Consider the following 19,200-nt stretch of genomic DNA (forward strand, 5'->3'; position numbering starts at 1 on the left):
AAAGCTACAGGGAAACCCTGTCTTGAAAAAAAAAGAAAGACTTTCTTGTTCTGGGGATATAGGTAATGTAGTGGTGAGCTGTGGGCCTGCTTTTCATCCCGCCCGGATCCCACATGGTTAGCTTTACACCTGAAATAACAACACACAAACTGTATTCATTTAAACACTGCCTGGCCCATTAGTTTCAGCCTCTTAGTCACATCTTGATTAACCCATATCTAATAATCTGTGTAGCACCACAAAGTAGTGCCTTACCGGGAAGATTCTAGCATATGTCCATCTTGGGCCGGAGCTTCATCGCATCTGTCTCAGAGAGGAGAGACATGGTGATTGCCTGAGGCATCTGCCTGAGCCATCTACCTCACTTCCTTCTTCCTGTTCTGTCTACTCCACCCACCTATGTTCTAACCTATGAGGCCAAGCAGTTTCTTTATTAATTAAACAATGAAATCATCAGATAGATAGAAGACACACCTACATCAAGGTAAGATACTCATTTTATTTCAGAGGGTTCAAGTCAAGTTGCTGTCAGGGCTGGTTATTTCTGGAGCCTCAGGTATGAATCCATTTTGCCATTTTGTTTTCAGCATCTAGTGATCACCTGTTTTGTTGACTCGTGGCCCATCCTCTGTCTTCAAAGCATATTACTCCAATCTGTTTATACTATGCTATTCTTTTCTCACTTATTCTCGTGAAGACACTTAATGATCCTTCTTAAGCCCAACGTGCTGATCCAGGATTATCATTCTTGATCACATCTGCAGTCTTTGTTGCCCATATAACAGAAACAGGAAGCTGTGAGGCTTAGAAGATGGACGTCATTGGGGGGAATATTATTCAAGGTACCATAACAACTGGGACCTAGAAAGGGCTCCTCTGGCTGGTGGGACTGAAGGGCAGAAGTATTCTGGTCCTCCAAACTTTGCATAACAAAACCAGGCAAGCATTTGATTCTCCAAAGGTAGAGACAAGCAGCTCAAGTGGGTGGAGCCAGGCAGCCTTGAGTCTAAAGCCCCAAAACCATGGAGAAGCAGCAGCAGAAGAGGGTACCAAGCCACCTGCTGAGGCATGAAATACACTGGAGCTCAGTTTTGAAGCTAAGTTCTACCTGGAAGAGAGGTCAAAGTGCAGGCAAGTCCTAACAGGTTCAGTTGCTCCAAATCTGGGGTGGGGCAGCCAGGCAAGTTGGCTCAGAGAGGAAAGCACTAAGGACTGCCTACCTTCTTTTTGCCCCACAAGGGCCTCTGCTTGGCTTCCTCTAGGGCCTAGGATCTTGAGGAAACTGTTAGATATGTTCAGCCCTGTCTACCAGAACTATTCAGATCATTCCCTGGGTTCATTTGGCACCAGCTGGTTAGTGGAAACCTGCATAGAGGTCACCAAGAAGATGGTGTTGAGAAATGTGGGTGCATCCTCCTGAGAATCCTGGGGCCCAGGGTGCAAGTGTTTGTTCAGCACTGCTTCAGGCTCTGAGCTGGAACATCTGCTACTAGGTCTGGGTCTTCCTCCAGCAAGGATGGGACTCAAGAGACTTGGGAATACCCCTTTGTACCTTATTTGGGATTGTGATTAGCATGTAGGGAAAGGAAGCTGAGAGGCTGAGTTAAAAAGGATTTCAGCTGGCAGCCATCTGCATATTTTAACTGAAGGGGGCTTCCAACATAGATGTGACCCCAATGGCAAGGCTGCAAAGGCTAGGCCCAGTACCAGTGATAGCAGTAGGACCCAAGATGCCAAATGTCACCAGAGGATGTTCAAATGAAGGAAGGAGGAGTGAGGCAGGAAAATATACAGATAGATAGACACTGTCGAGCTGATTTCATGACCTCAGTTCCCTGTCCAAGTCCAAACCCCTGCATTGTGACCTTTTTAGTAAAGAGTCTTTGTAGATAAAATCAAGCTAAGATAAGATGATAGGAGCCTGAATTCAAATATGATGGTGTCCTCAAAAGAAGAGACTAGAGACACATACAGGACTGAAGATGGCCATTTGGAGAAAGAAATGATGGGAGCCATGTAGTCACAAGCCACGGAACACCTAGGGCAGGAAGGCCCATCCTTAGAGGTTCTCTAAGGAGGATAGCGCTACCAACACTTTGATTTGAGACTTCTGGCCTTCAGAACAAAAAGAGAATCCACTTCTCTTGTTTTAAGCCCCCTTTTCTGTTTTTTTTGTTGTTGTTGTTTGTTTGTTTGTTTTTGTTCCAGCAGCCCTGGCAAACTAAGCTTTCCCACATGTCTTCAGGGGTCTAAGTGTTACATGTCTTCTAAGTGAGTGATCCTCTCGTTGCCACTCCGGCAGTGAAGAAACAGCTCCCTGGGAATACTAATTAACTCTCAGTTAATTGGGTGAAATAATGTGAAGCTCTGCTGACATCATCTTCATTCTGTGCCCAGATCTAGCCACAAGCACAGTCTGGTGACTGCTAGGCTCTGAGCCTTGTCTTGTGGTAACATGTTGAGCCCTTCCCAGCTGTCCCAAAGAACATGGCTGGGGAGGGCCCTCCACTCAGCTCAGTTCCATAGACTTAAAAATGGCCAGCACACAAGTGGTTTCTGGGACTGAGGATGATAGGGAGGGAGTGCAGGGATATTAACCACATGTACTACACTTGTCCATACATCATCAAAATGCTTTTACTAGTGGTTTAAACATCTACAAAAACACATGTCCTTTAATTTATTCTATATGGTAAGCCCAAGCACTGGAACCCCAAGGACCTGTGTGACTCCTGCCTAATAGAAACGAAAGGAGAAGAATCTTGGCGTTTCTGTTCAGAATCCCAGCAGGCAAGAATTACTTGAAGTGGGTAAGTAGCTGCTTGCAAAGCCTGGAGGCAGGAGTCTGCTGGAAGCCAGAGGCAGTCTGGGCCAAAATCCAAAATTAGGGGATATTTAGATTAAAGCCCACAGGTCCTATTGAGGAGTGTGCCAGGGCTAGGGCTCTCCCCACTGTGCCATAATCCTTGGTGATCAGACAGTGGGCATGCCATGGACAGAAAACTGGGGTTAGAGTACTGCCTTTAACTCTGCCACTAATAAACCTGATGGCAGCAACAGCCCAATCCCAGGATGTCCAGACTCCAAGCCATTTCCCCTTTATGCCCCATGCATCAACCTGGATCACTTTGTGCCAGGCAGATTCACTCTTGGCCCCAACTACTGAAATTTCACTTGTGTGTCCCAACAGATAAACCTGAACATCATTGGTGATACAAAGACTGTCTTTGTTCATAACAAAAAAAAAAAAAAAAAAAAAAGGAAGTCCATTCTTGCTGGATTCTCTTCCAGTCCTTCATATTATGAAGGGAAAGAAAAACTTTTACAACTCAAACCTCAAAACCGTGTACTCTCTTGTTTTTCACTGTGTATTAAAGCACAACACAGGAAAGGAGAGCCCAGCCATGCATGAGTTTTCATTCTGATGACTGCACACAGACATGGCCATGGAAAAGCATCCAGACATGGAAACGCTTTGCTTTTTTCATTGTATTTTCAGGGATTTCAGACCATGAATGTTTGACTCTATTGCTTTGGGTCTATGGTGAAGCAGCCATCATGATGGGAGTGTGTGATAAAGCAAAGCAAAACCATTCATTTTGTCACTAGAATACAAAAGAGAAAGGGAAAGAGGTTGGTAAATCATCCTTGTCAGGGGTCCTCCCCACTATAACAGAGAACCTTTCATGAGAACCCAGGCTGTCATTCCCTCCCAGCAGTACCACCCCAGGGGGCAAGCCTTTAACATATGGGCCTCTGTGGAGCACTCAGCATCAAAACCAACTATAGTTTGCCCAAGAGTGCACGGAAACTCAGCAGCTTTTCCTCCTGTGCAGCTCTTTCTTTGGGCTGTTCCTGAGTTACATTCTTTATAATAAACAGTGATAGCAAGTAAAGTGATTCCCAGAGTTCTGTGAGTCACTCAAGTAAACTGTTGAACTTCAGAAGGGGATTATAAGAGCTCTGAATTTATACCCAGTTGTCTGGAAGGGCAGGCAGCAACCTAGGACATGAACCAGCATTTGACGTGTTAAGTGGGCTATCTCTAGGTAGCTCGTGTCAGAGGTAATCTCATTACAGAACATGCCATTGGTATCTGGAGAGTCAGAGAATCAGTTGTTGGACTGAGGAAAACACCTGCACATTTAGGTTAGCTGGGTCAGAATGAGTCAAAGTGGTCGAGAGCCCAGTTATTCAGTCAAACATTAATCTGGGTGCTACTTTGAAATATTCTGTAGTGGTGATTCAAATCCTCCTTTATTTGGCTCTAAGTAGGAAGATGATTCTAGAGCATCTGCCTTGGCCTCAACCAATCAGATAGAAGGTTTAAAAGCAGAAAGGGAGCTTTTCTGAGGAAGAAAAAAATGGTCATGGTGGTTTGCAGCCTGCTCTTCCTGATGGCTGTGCTCTCAAATTTAGACCTCCCTAGGCAGCTGCTCCCATCACACAAGCCAGTTCCTGTCAATAGATCTATTAGGATGGATCTGCTGTTGGTTCTTCCCTGCTGTAACTGACATCCAACTCAGCCTCTTAACAAAAATCTTTAGGCTTACGTGATTTGGGTAGTGATTTCTCTCAACCATTTATCAGAACCTAGAAAAAGAAGAAACATTCCCTGAAAGGTACAGAAAACAAGAAAATAACAATCCAAAACATAAACGTAGATACAAAAAATAAAACTCCACCACCTCAGCAAAGTCCCGAGTAATAAAGGTATACGGGCATAGTCTTGCAACATAAGCAAGTTGGTGTTGATGCCAGGGTACAGTTGCTTAGTTAACTCACATTAATACATGGCAGGATAGAATTCAGTTCAAAAATTGGCAGGTCAACAATAAAACTTTTGGAAACACACTCGACAACAAGCTTTGAGTATGTTATAGCCTTATTACCCCTTGACATGTTTCATGCTACAGGACCCAAAGTTAAGAAACTAAGCAGAAGAGGCTCCCTAGTTACACTGTAGCCCTGCATCACTCTCCCACACTGCCCAAATGCATGGAGAAGCCTGAGTGTATAGGAGCAGTTGCTACAAAAGTGAATTGTGTCCTTGGGGCAAGTTATTTAACCCAGCACAATCACTTTTTTCAAGGGCTCCAAATGCCTTGGATTGCTATCTGGACTCAGCCACTTCAAAGCTATATGGCTATATGCCCTCACCACTCTGAGCCTTAGTATCCTCCTGTCGACCATACCCCTTTTCCAACTGTTCAGGGTGCTGCCTGCCCTAGAGGAAGCAGTTGGCAGGAAACACAGGCACATGTCCTACATCAGGTCTGTCTGCCTGGACTCTCAGTAAGGGACACAGCAACGGGTACCTAAGGTCATGGACCCCAGAAAGAAAGCCAGTTATGGACTGTACCCTGCTGGAGTCTTGTAACTGGAGACTGTGCATTCCTTTCCTGGCTGCCCAGACCTGAATAATCACACAGAAACTATATTAATTACAACATTTCTTGGCTAATGGCTTAGTCATATTCCTAGCCAGCTCTTATATCTCAAATTAACCCATTTCTATTAATCTGTGTATTACCATGATGCAGTGGCCTGCTGGTAAGGTTCTGGTGTCTTTCTCCTTGGGGAGGTACATGGCATCTCCTTGACTCCGCCTATTCTTTCTATATATCTCTTCTAGCCTGGCTATATTCTGCCCTGCTATAGGCCAAAGCAGCTTTATTATTTACCAGTAATACTAAAACATATTCATATCATATAGAGGGGAATCCCACATCATCATCTGATGAGGCCTTCACTCCCATTACAAGTAGCCAAACATTTAGGGTAGAGCTTCCATGTACAAGTTACCTCCTGATCTTTCTAGAAATAGCATACTAAAAAGCCAATCATGTGCTTTCTGTCAAGTGTGGCATTTTGCACACATTTTTACTTTAGCATAGAAACAGTTGCATCTGCTTCTTAAGTTCATTTTTGAGACAGGCTCTTGGCGTGTAACTCTGGGTGGCCTCAAACCCTGGGGTGGTTTCACACTCAGATCAATTCTGCCTCAGCCTCCCAAGTGCTGAAACTACAGAGCCACTCTACCCTGCCAATAATTTAATTTTTACCAAAGGAAAAGAAGCCTCCTTAAGGAGCAGCAGAAAGAAGGGACCAAAGTCCCAAAGGTGGATTTCTCAGGACACCTAACAGGGATACTTAGTACCATTCCTAACACATAGTTAAGGCCACAGTAAAGATTAGCTTCATTTTTTATATTAGGAGCACCACTACTTGCCAACTGTAGAATCACAGCACCTTGTGTAAAATGTAAATAATTATTGGTATACACCATACAGTGGTGTGAGGTTGGAAAGAAATTATCCCTGACATAAAAAGTGTTAAGTGAATATCAACTAACTCTGCACCCTGGAATCACTTGCCTCGATCCAGCTTTGTAGAGGTGGCCTTGTTGGCCCCGCAATGTCATGTCAAGCAGGGTTCAGAAGTCTCTGGTCTCTTGTGGTTACAGAAATTCAGATCAGATTAAAATGTCAATTGTGGGCTTGTGCTCACTGTTCTCTAGGCAGGGCAACCTCCTGGAAGAGGAGGTCTGCTGTGGGAGAATGCTCTTATAAAGATTTGTCACTTGTATTGGTTTAATAAAATGCTGATTGGCCAGTGGCCAGGCAGGAAGTATAGGCAGGGCAGTCAAACTAAGAGAATGCTGAGAAAAGGAAAGGCAGAGACCCAGTCACCAGTCAGATGCGGAGGAAGCAAGAGAAAATGTTTTGCTGAGAAAAGGTACCAAGCCACGTGGCTAAACAAAAGTGAGAATTATGGATTAATAAGTCATAAGAGCTAGTTCATAATAAGCCTGAGCTAGTAGGTCAAACAGTTTATAATTAATATAAGCCTCTGTGTGTTTCTTTGGGACTGAACGGCTGTGGGACTAAGCGAGACAGAAATTTATATTTACAGTCTATTTTTGGCATCCAGGTAAATCTCAACCAAGGTGACGTCTGAGACCTTTTCTCCAACTCTTTCCTTGTGGGAATTGTCTATCATGGAACTGTGGTTCCTCTCTGGCCTTCTCTGATCATCTTGACATATTCATTTTTTCTTATGCTACCTACATGACACCATGTCAACCTGAAGCCTCAAGGGGCCAAGACAAGCTGCCTTCATCCATACATAATTAGGCCTCTCTGAGCCCCAGCTCATGTCATTGCATGGTGTCAACTCTGGGTTGTCATACAAGCCACTCTGCCAGACTGTGAATACCCACCCCTCAGCCAGCCAGTCCTGAAGATCACACAGTTTCCCTAAGTTGTGTCAAGTAGAAGTTCTGACTCCTAAGTAAAGGAGATTGATGGAAGCAGCTGGTGTAAGCAGGCTGTCACTGGGCTCAATGCCTTTTGAGTTAAACATACTCATCCATGTGATGCACACCAAACACCAGTCCTTCTGTGTGGATTTTAGCTCACTGTTGAACCCCCAAGCCTCCCTGGTCAAAGCTGGGAATGGGATCAGGGAAAGGGGAGATGAAAGTGTGTACCAGCCACACAGGAATTATTTCTACTGCTGCAGGAAACCTACATCAAAGTGACCACAGGGTGAGCTAATAGAAGATTGATGAATGTGACTCTACATTTACTGCCCTTTATGTGGAATCTAGACTTTATAGGGAGGGAGGGGCTTACCTACGCCATTTTCCTGTTCCCTTCCCCTCTTTGAATCATACGGGGCCCCATTTAAGCAACTCTGTGGCATTTGGGATTCTTTTGTCTTTATGTTATTTTGAAGTATATACTGACATTTTCCTCTCTCCTCTACCATTTTCTTTCCTGGGGGGGAAATAGCACATAATAAAGGAATACCTATTTCCCTAAAAAAAAAAAAAACTCTGATGTGAGTCCAGCAGTTAAACATAGGGAATACACTGTTATGACAGATCATTCCTATTTTTCTATAACACACTTCCTCCACTGGCTTCCTTGGCTCTTCCCCCACTTACAGGGACTCCTTCTAGGTTCTTGTTCCTGCCTCCATGTTCAGGGGCATGGATCTGGGCCTGAGTCAAGACAGGAACTCAGGATGCTTGTGTTTCATGGGTAGAAGGTTAGAGAGAGCTGCTCTCAAATTCACAGCAATCATCTTGCTTCAGTCCCCATCCCCAAGTATTGGAATTACAGGAGTGAGCCACCTTGCTCAGCTTGTATGACTTCTGAAATAGCACTTCAAAACATAAATTAATGTGGTGTTTTAACCAGTTATTTCTGGATATGGTAGCTCAAATCTGTAATCCTATCACTGGGAAGTCTGAAACAGGAGCATAACTACAAATTGCAAGCCATCCTGGGCTACAGAATGGGACTTTGTTTAAAAAAGAAAGAAAGAAAGAAAACAAAAGTGAGACTGCAGAGATGACTAAGCAGTTAAGAGCTTGCTGCTCTTCCAGAGGGTCCACATTCGGGCATCTCCAAACTGCCTAACTCCAGCTCCAGGGGACCAGCTCCAGAGGAGCTCTTTGGAACTCAAAGGGCACATGAATGCAATGATGCTTACACACACACACAGAGAGAGAGAGAGAGAGAGAGAGAGAGAGAGAGAGAGAGAGAGAGAGAGGAGAGAGAGAGAGAGAATACACTATGACATATGCACACAGACACATAAAATAAATCTTAAAAAAAAAACAACAAAGCAAAAAACTCACCAGTTATTTCCTGGGCTCAAGCTTTTGAGCAAATATCAGAAGTGGTAAAGCATGGTCTAGCATGGTACCACACAACTTTAATCCCAGCACTCAAGAGGCAGAGGCAAGTGAATCTCTGTGAGTTCAAGACTAACTTGATCTACATAGTGAGTTCCAGGACAGCTAAAGAGGACATAGTGAGACCCTGTCTTAAAATGACAAAGAAAAAAAAAACCACATTCATGCAAGGAGAGCTAAAGGCATTTTGTGTGCTATCATGAGGGAATGATCTGTAAAGTATGATTCTGGGTTGCTGTTTTATTTGGTGTGTGTGTGTGTGTGTGTGTGTGTGTGCGTTGAAAGCCAGAAACTACAATCTAGAGATTGTCTCTTCAGATGTCACCCACTTGTGACAAATCCACTTGTCCAAGAAGGCTGCCTTGGCCACAGCTTTTGCCATCTCAATAATTTAGAGTCAGGAAACATGTACTGAGTTCTGTGGGCCACTGCCTAGACTCAAATACCGGGAGTGCTGGGAGACAGCCATGTGTCACCTGCTACCTTGAGTTTAGAAACAAGGGCATTCACAAACTGTCACTTCTGTGTTTTGTATGCTGTTTGTTGTGGAAATGTCCCCAACATTTACTTACTACTCCGAAAGGAATGGCTTCTGCCTTGGAGAGCTCATGCGCTGCAGAGGGAAAAGAGGGAGCTCAACTTGGAGTGACTCCAAATTCTGTCTTCAAGTATAGACTAAGGAGATTCATGTACACGATCATTTTCTTGTTTTGCAGACTATACCTTCCTGTCATCTTTATAGGCTGACAGTGCTTGGTTAGAAAGACAGTCTGATGGGGCTGGGCTGCAGTTCAAGTAGCAGAAGGCTTCTGGTATGCACAAAACCCTGGCTTTAGCTGGGCGGTGGTGGCGCACGCCTTTAATCCCAGCACTCGGGAGGCAGAGGCAGGCGGATCTCTGTGAGTTCGAGGCCAGCCTGGTCTACAAGAGCTAGGTCCAGGACAGGTTCTAAAAAAGCTGCAGAGAAACCCTGTCTCGAAAAACCAAAAAAAAAAAAAAAAAACCTGGCTTTAATGCCCAGAACCACATCCACCAGACATAACAGTATAACAGTGCACACCTGTAATCCCAGCACTAAAAGTGGAGGCAGTAAAATCAGAAGTTTGAGGTCATCCTTCGCTAAATAGCAAAGTGAGTTGGAGGCCAGCCTGTGCCACAAGAGACCCTGTCTCAAAAATAATAAGGAAAAGAAAACAAAAGACAGGCTAGTTTGCTATTGGAGCTTTCTGGCCTTTGACAACCTGTTGGCTCCATGGTTGTGTTAACGTTTCCTTTCTGGGTTTCTGGGTGATAACCTCTCCTCCCAGCAAAGAGGGAAAAACCTATAACCAGTTATTTTATGGGGGTAACACATAGTTTCTGGCTTAAGGTATTACCCAGGAGCAAAAACTGCTACTGGCTCTGGATCTCACAAGTCCCCCTAAAAGAGTGGCCTGGCAGGGCTTGAGTTAACTCTGTAAAGTCTTGGGGGCTTCAGAGTGACTGCTCGAGCTGGACCTAAAGTTTCTGAGACTGCTTTGCTAAGAACAGCTTTCTTTCTTGTTTTTATTGGTTGAGTTTATTATGAAAATAGTGTACTATCATAAAAATATAAAAAAAAACACAGAAAGGAACAAAGAAAATTTAAAGTGCCCTCTTACCCTGCCCACACAAACCCACTTCCTAGAGGCAGCCACTATGATCGTTTTTTGTATAAAACCTTCTCGATACTTTGTACATGAAGATATGAGACAAAGTAAAATTATTTTTGAATTTTTTTAAAAAAGACAAATTTGGCATCATTTTTGACAGTTGTGCACATATGCATACACGCAATGTATTAGGATCATATTCATCACATTACCCTCTCTTATCCCCTCCCACTCCTGCTGATGCCATCTTCCCAGCTAGTCCCTCTAACCTTCATGTCTTCTTTTTGAAATCATTGAGTCTAATTAGGATCAGTTGCATTGTATAATCTGTATGTCGAGGTCCAGGACCAGCCTGGACCTAAATTTTGCATGAGCTTAGCTAAGCGTTATTTACTAGAACAGGGGCAACCTACCCATGGCTACACTACGGATGAAAATGATACCCTTCCCCCCAGCAACCATTAACTGAGAACAGATCGCTAGGGAAGGATGAGGACCTTATGAGCCCCTTCCTGATCTATGGTGGAATATTGAGGGACCCAATCTTGTGTAGGTCTTGAACAAGCAACTACAGTTGCTGTGTCTTCTTCGTGGTCATCGTATGTGTATGTGGGTATGAGTGGGATGTAGTGTGTGTGTGTGTGTGTGTGTGTGTGTGTGTGTGTGTGTGTGTGTGTGCGTGCTTTCATATGGAGGTCTGTGGGGATGCAGGAAAGGGGGACATAAATTATATAAGGGCCTGAGAATGGAGAGGTGTGCTCTGAAATGCTGTCTTCTAACTATGACCCCAGCTGAGGCAGGACCACAGACCTAGACCTGGTCTTTGGCAGCAGTCCAGGCCAGGATGTCACCATGGCTCCAGGTGAGTTGCACAGGTCACTCAGATTGGCATGCCCCCCAGCAATAACAGGAGCCATAAATACCAGCACATGCCCCCTCAGCTGCTCTAGGGCTCCAGACCAAGATTTGGCCCTTGGTCTTAGCCCAGGCCCAGGATATCAAGCTAGACTCCAATGGCCAGTAGGCCATTCATGTCAGCCTGTTCCCCACCACCCTTTCCTCTCCAGATATGCCTCTCTCCTCGAACCATTCCTCCTCACCCTCTCTTCCATCTCCCCACCCTGTATTCTCTCACCACAGTGGTACCCAACAGCCCAGCACCAGGGCTCTTGGTTAGGACTTTTGGCACTTGGTTAAGTCCTGCCTGCCCCAGCCACAAGGCATGGCATAGAGCTGTTGCCTTTTCTCTCTTTTGCCTGAGCACAGAAATCTCAGGTGACAGTGTGATGGTGCCTCTGGCTCCAGACAGGCTCCTGGTGGATTGTGCCCCTTTGTCCCAGACCAAGAAGTCATGGGGGGGGGGGCATCTGTGTCCTCTGCCCATTCAGGCCCAGAAGGGACCGACATGCCCTGGTTTTTATGAAGATTCTAGGGATTCAAACCCAGGTCCTCGTGCTTGTACAGCAAGTGCTACACGTTCAGAAGCAACCCTTCCACAGCACTCCAATCCATTCTCAGGCTCTCATAGTCTCTCTGCCCCTTCCAAAATGTTCCCTGGACCTTGGAAGGGGTGGTGTAGATGTCCTGTTAAGGACAGAGTACTCAACAGTCAATGATTCTCAGCACTTTGATAAGTTATGAGTCTTGGCATTAACCACCACCCACTACAAAAAGATGTTTCTCTGCCCAAGGTGGAGAGTCTGTGGGTGTAATCAAGACTACTTAGAATCTAATTTGGCTCCATGTCCCAAGTAGCAAAGCATCAATAGTACATTGTCCCCTGAGGCATGTGATTTCCCAAGTTACAGTCTTTTGATCAGTTCTACAAGTATTCCTTACTATAGACCAGGTCTCATCAGAAAGTGATTGCCCTTCAAAAAGTCATGCCACCATTATACTAATGGTCGTATATTGCCTGGCAGATCAGCCTGCAAGGTCCACAGCTAGATAAGACCACTGATGAGTATTCTTCCCCGGGGACTGCACAGGACCTCCAGACCCTATGAAAGCTAGCCAGTAGAAAAGAAGCTTTCAATCAGTTTCAACTTAATTTCTGTATGTCCTGCAGCAGTACATTCTTACTATATACCCCTAATGGGCAACCAAGAGCAATGACTGTATTCTGTATAATTTGGGAAAACTCCGGGGCTTCTTTGGCTAATGATGCATAGGGAGGTGAGGGTATTTTTGTTGTTGTTTATTTTTGTTTTGTTTTGTGTTTTGGAGACAGGGTTTCGTGTAGCCCTGGTCTTGAACTCTACTTTTTAATTGAGGATGACCTTATGCTCCTGATCATCCTGTCTTTACCTCCCAAGTACTGGGATTACAGGCATGGTTTTTAAAAAAATGGAAGGGCCTGGAGAGATTCAGTGGTTAAGAGCACTGGCTGTTCTTCCAGAGGACCCAGATTCAGTTCTCAGCACCCACATGACAGTCCACATAACTCCATTTCCAGGGGATCTGGTGCCCTTCTCACCTCCATGGGTATTTCATACACGTGGTGCACAGACATATATACAGGCAAAAATCCCATAGATATAAAATAAAAATAAGTGAATCTTTTAAAAAGTGAAACATCATAGGAAATACAAAATAGAACATATAAAAACAACAAGCAGAAACAAAATGTGACTGAAATTCTAGCTTATAGATCATAGTAACATTCTCCAAGGTGTTTTCAATGCCTTTGTACTCAGTTATAAAAATAAAATCACACTACGTTGTCATGTATCTTTTCTTTCTCTCTTCCTTCCTCCCTTTCTTTCTTTCTTTAAGATAGTGTCTCACTATGTATCCTAATGCTATGTATACTAGTCTGTCTTTGAACTCCTATAGCTCCACTTGCCTGATGTGGGATTCCCCTCTGTATGCCGTGAATATGTTTTATTACCACTGGTTAATAAAGAAGCTGCTTTGGCCTATGACAGCACAGAATAAAGCAAGGCAGGATTTTGAAGCAGAGGTAGAGGAGAAAAGAAGGCAGAGTCAAGGAGATACTGCTGAAGGAGAAAGGTGCCCACCTGGGAACCTTGCCAGTAAACCAGGAGCCTCGTGGTAAAATACAAAGCAATGGGAATTGGTTAATTTAATATATAAGAGTTAGTTCATAAGAAGCCTATGCTATTGGCCAAGCATTGTTGCAGTTAATATAGTTTCTCTGTGATTATTTCATATCTGGGCTGCCGGTAAACAAACGAGCGGCCTCCACCTACAAAATGACACCAACATGAGACAACTATGTCCACATAAAACCTGAGAGAGCTTGGGAAGGAATGTTAGACACAACAGAGTTTGGTGCAATAAGGGACTACAAGAAATTGGAGTGACTGCCCTCAAATGACACTGGTGTCCAGTAAAATATGAACTTTAAAAATAGCCATTGGATTTAGCAACACAACAGACTTCAGACCTTGACAAGAGCCAATAGTGATACAAATGAGGAAAAGAAGGAAGCAAGAAGAGCCAGAGCAAGAAATGTAGATGATCTTCTGAAGGAAAATGGGGGTCAAGAAAAAGCTGGCTTCCTATGGTGAGAAGAATTACAGAATGCTGATCATAATGAAGAATGTCTTGGTTAAGAGGGGTTAATGGAGGGCTGGAGAGAGGGCTCAGAGGTTAAGAGCACTGACTGCTCTTTCAGAGGTCCTGAGTTCAATTCCCAACAACCACATGGTGGCTCACAACCATCTATAATAAGATCTGGTACCCTCTTCTGACATGCAGGCACAACACTGTATATATAATAAATAAATAAAATCTTTTTTTAAAAAAGAGGGGCTAGTTGCTATCCCAGGAGGAAGGGAAAAGTATATGCACAGAGCAGGAGATGGGATCTACAGCATATAAGTTGGCCTTTCATCTGAGTAAGGACATGTCATGCCCAAGTACCAGAACAGAGGCTGGAGTGCCTAGCTAATGCTGATGGCATGGATAGATATTTATATGCATCATGTTTTATATAACATATAAATGTGCATATATTATATCACACAGTAAATGCAATCTGTATATTATCTGTTAGTACTCTTGGGTGGAAGGAAGTTACCATTTTGTTACCTGGATCATGTTGAAGGAAAAAGACAGCACTGATCTATATTCCCATTCCTAGGACCTACTGGAACATGAGTGAACCCACTTTCCCTCACCCCAAATAACCCATGTTTTACAGGTTTCTTTTCAGTTCTTTATACCTGAGACAGAGATAGAAACAGCCAGTTTCTTTTGTCTTCTATTGTATGTTAATTGGCAGTTGATGAGTTCTCTGGTCTGGATTGTCTGTTCTATTCCTTTACTGGCCTATTTTCCTGTTGGGTTCATTTTAAGGTGAGGGCTCAAGCTGTCATATGCACAGCAAACAAGTCTTGCCCATTTGTTATTTCTGTAATTAACAATTATGGTGGGTTTTGCTATAGAGAACTTTTTCATTTCTCTTTTTCTTTTATGGTTTCTGGTTTTCATTACATACTTAGAAAGACTGTTCCCACCCCAAGATTCCTTCTAGTGGTCTTATGATTTCATTTTTACATTAAATTTCTGAGCCATCATGATTTCATGTGGACTGTAAAGTACGAAACCTAACTTGTTGTTCCAACATAATTTCTTGGATGATATGCTTTTAATATACTTATTTGAAGTGCTACCTTGGTCACACACTGCATTTGAATGAACTTTGTATTTCTTCCTTCCTTCAAGTATCCGTTGGATGTTTCCTGTGTGCTTACCCAAGCATGGTATCAAGGGCTCACGCAGTAAAAGATCAGGTGTGAAGGATATGCTCTCCATTCAGGAGGAATGAAGGAGACGGTCAGAAGACTGTGACCATGCCAGGTGGTAAGTATTGTGGCAAAGACGATGGAAAAGACCTTGCCCTGGATCCTAGTGATTAAAAACAACTTCCTGCCAGGCAGTGGTCACACATTCCTTTAATCCCAGCACTTGGGAGGCAGAGGCAGGCAGATTTCTGAGAGTTCAAGGCCAGCCTGATCTACAGATCAGTTCCAGGACAGCAAGGGCTGTTACACAGAGAAACGCTGTCTTGAAAAACAAACATAAAGCCTTCCTGCTAGAGGTAGTAACCTTGCCTTGAAAACCGAGAGTGGTGGTAAGGCAGGTAAGGGAGACATCAGTCAACATTAAAGCTTAAAGGCAGGATGAATTTTGGATGAGAACAAGAAGAAATTCGGTATGAACTCAATGTGCTTGCAGTCGAAGAGGATGGGGCTGTAGCTGGCATCAGACCTGGGTCAGGAGCTACAGAGTCTCAGATAGTGCCCTGTTGCCAGCTTGGATATAAAGAACAGGGATAAACCACTCTGGCTGCTTGGCAATGGGTAGACAGAGTGGGTTAGCAGCAGCAGTCAAAAGAGCAGAGAAGAGGTGAATGCGGACCCTAGTGTAGGGGTGTGTCGAGGCCCATGTGGGCTCCAACATAGATAACTATTTTCCCTAACTAGACTGGAATGGAGTCGCAAGGAGTAATCCGACACAGCTTACACGGTCATCCTTGAAGGGCAAGATCTGATCCCCATTTATTCTCCAAACAGTTTATATATCATCCCCTCAATTGAGCGGGAAGACACATTAGGCTGTGTCTTCCAGGTGAATGGCCTTTCGTCACGTCCACATCCACCTGTTTGCGAGTATGTTAGCTGTCGCTTAGGCCATGAATTAGCATCTCTATAAGACATCCTCCAAATTATGAAAGGAAGGAGCACCAAACATCCTGATCAGCTTCAGCCAACACCTCTCCTCAGGTGATCGACATTAATAACAAAAGAAAATAGGAGCAGCACATCCAGGCTGTTGTTAGGCTGAGACAGTTTGTCTGCAAAGCTACGTGACCACCTTAGACCAGGCCTATGGCTCTTGTGCCATACCTAAATATGGACCTACAGGGGTTGAGATGGCAGTGAGTGTGGGTAGGAAGTGCTCAGGAAGGCAGAGCTGCAGTCAAGACTTGCAGATTGGTTGGTTGGATGTGGAGGAGCCCCTCAGTCAGGGAGTTAAGATTTATTTGTAGCAGTTTAATCTGAGACTAAAACATTCCACCTCCCAGGGAAGCTCCTTAAGACAGAAGGTAAACCATTCAACAGAGCTTCAGGAACTTCCTAAAACTGAACAGATTTACTAGGCCTCTTGCTCCCAAGAGTAAACAATAAAGACTGCCAAGAGTCACTCTTAGACAAGCCATGCTATGAAGAAGGCTGAGACCAGCCCAGCTGCCAAAAAGGAGAAACCACTGAGTTGCCTGGAAAGTTACTTGAAAAGGACAGTCTTCAACCTGTTGAGCTGTAGGTTGCGCAGAATGTTCCAGGTTTCCAGCTTTTATGAACTGTCACAGGTGCTTGGATGTCTTTGAGTCACTTTTGTTCCAGTAAGTAACCCTCCCCCATATTCCTGTAAGTAACCCCAACCAAGCCCATTGGTTCACCAAGTTGAACTTGAGTAATATGCGTACTTTGATCTGTTGTAGACTCCGTAGACTCCGTATCTGGGATGAATAAATGTGTATGTTCTAAAAGTCTAGCACAAAACAAAGGCTTAGAATGGAAAGACAAGAAATCTTTCGAACATGTTTTAATTTAGTTGATTCTTAAACATCCATGTGGTGAATTCGACAGCAGCAGCAAACATTCGTTGAGCATTGCCAAGTAACAAGCTATAGTCTAGCAGAATGCATGTGTTGTACTTAACTCTTACAGTGTCCCACAATGGCAGGTAATGGTACTCTTGCTTCAAATGCACAGATAGGAAATTGAAACCCAGACAAGTAATTTGGATAATTTGCATATCCAGGATTTGTACCCAGATAGTCTGGTTCCGGAGCCTGAGCATCTAACTTTCATATCTCCTGATAAGCGGGGTGTCAGGGAAGCCAAGACAAGTTTTTCTAGAAAGAAGGAGCTGTCAGTTTTACCTGTGAGCTGTGAGTTTGGCAATTGAATTAGTGCCAAGACTGATCTTAAGCAAGCGGTAGGCTGAAATCCTGATGGGAATGAGATTGTGAAAGAATGGGAGTAGACACAGTAAGTCTAGAAAACTCCTTTAGGTTTTTCCCAGTAGAGGAACAGAAATGGAACAGCAAATAGAGGTGGGAGTGGAGTTCACTGAGATTAAAATTAATAATCATAATAATGTTGATGGGAAATGTTCCAGGTAAAATGGACAGTTCTTTTGAAGTGCTAGGGATTGAGGTCATGGCCTTGTACATGCTAAGTGGGCATTATACCACTGAGCTAATGACAGACATTGTTTGTGATACAAAAGAAAAGGAGATAGTTAAAGGGCTAAAGAGGTGGTTCTGTGAGTAAACTGTCTGCCATATAAACATAAGGACCTGAGTTCAATCCCTGTGACCTCGGTATTTAAAAAGCAGGTGCCTTGATACACCTGTAACCCTGGCACTGGCATCACAGTGGAGACAGGAAGATGTTACTGGCCAGCTAGTCTAGCTGAACCAGCATGCTCCAGGTTCAGTTATCAATCTTATTTCAAAAAATAAAATGGCCCAGTATAGTGACTAATATCTTAAATTCCAGCAGTCTAGAAGCAGAGGCAGGTAGATTACTGTGAGCTCAAGGCCAGCCTGGTCTGTATAGCAAGATGCAGGCTATACACATGGCTACATAGTGAGACCCTATCTCGATAGATAGACAGACAGACAGACAGGTAGATATATAGAACAGTTGAGGAAGTCTGTGGAGGGCTAAAGCAAGTATATAAATCAGGACGGGAGCTCTGCGAACAAACTGGCCCATTCTAAGAAAGATGGATTTGGGAGATCTTTTCCTGGAAAGGGTTCCAGGAGGTCTTTGCTAGGTGGAGGGAGCAAGCTTCAGTTAGTAATGAAGTAGAGAGAAATCAGTCAAAGGGGAAGTGGGGTACCCAGAGCAGCACTACTAATGGAACTTTCTGTACTGATGGATGCAACTACTGTCTGTGCTCTCCAGCACAGTAGCCATCAATCCCATGGGGTGGCTGAGCATTTGAGATGGGGCCAGGATGACAAAGGAACAGAATTTCCAACGGTATTTCACTGTGACTCATTTAAACTTCATTTGGGTCCCTGAACAGGACAGATGCAGCTGTTTAGAAATAGCTCTCTACCAGACCTCTCATCCCAGGATCCCTATCTGGTCAGGGTTCCCATGGACCTCCCCCCAATCTCCAATGGCCAGTGATGCCTATGTAAGCCAGTACAACTCTACAGATATATACTGGTTTCAGGTTATATAGTCACAGACCCCTAAGCCTGAAATGGGACAAGAGGAAGAGAAGAATGGAAGGCACAATGCCAGCCTAGAGTCATGTGGTCAGTTCATGGCCCACAGATACAGATTACTAAAGCTACATGCCATGGACAGGGGCCAAGGGCATCCTCCAGCTTGGTCAGTCTGATCCTTTTTTATGACAGCCAGGCCTTTGCACAGAGCCTGACTTTCCATGATTGAGCCAGGAATCTGACCAGCAGCAACTTGGGCAAGAAAAAGAAAGATGCTCATCTCAATTGAAAGATAGGACAGGAAAGTAATGCTCCTCCTCAGATGGACAAGGAGCAACTCCCTACACTTCTTCCTTCTATTCTCCCAAAGGCTGCCACCTTTGGTGAAGTCAAGACAGCTAAGAATCCAGGAAGGTGTCTGAGAAAGATGAGTACGTCTACAGCCTGCAAGAGGTGAGCCTACAAATAACCTGCCCTTCCTGGATGAAGACGGTACAATGGGGCTTCGGGAATGTGCCACATTCGTCCTAGATACTGCTCTCCAGTCGGAAGGGCAGAGGTCCACCCAAGAGAACAAATCCATAACTCTGACTCTTGAAAGCTCCTCTGTCAGCCAGTGGCTTACTAGGCGAGGCTTAGCA

General features: G+C 44.2%; 1 protein-coding gene across 7 annotated transcripts in view; it reads left to right on the plus strand.

Annotated features, from left to right (window-relative positions):
* The first annotated feature begins 363 nt into the window (after positions 1 to 363).
* The window catches only part of Znf185 (zinc finger protein 185 with LIM domain), a 71,512-nt gene continuing 52,675 nt past the window's right edge, over positions 364 to 19,200 (plus strand). For 6 of the 7 annotated variants that reach the window (XM_038316175.1, XM_038316180.1, XM_038316178.1 and 3 more), the window contains exons 1-3: positions 364 to 2,810; positions 15,031 to 15,168; positions 18,930 to 19,012. The gene's annotated coding sequence lies outside the window, so the exon portion shown is untranslated. Of the gene's footprint in view, positions 2,811 to 15,030; positions 15,169 to 16,393; positions 16,712 to 18,929; positions 19,013 to 19,200 lie in introns of all 7 variants that reach the window. The other variant, XM_038316176.1, reaches the window with a different exon arrangement.

Source organism: Arvicola amphibius, chromosome X, assembly GCF_903992535.2.
Source record: "Arvicola amphibius chromosome X, mArvAmp1.2, whole genome shotgun sequence".
NCBI classification, from domain to species: Eukaryota; Metazoa; Chordata; class Mammalia; order Rodentia; family Cricetidae; genus Arvicola; species Arvicola amphibius.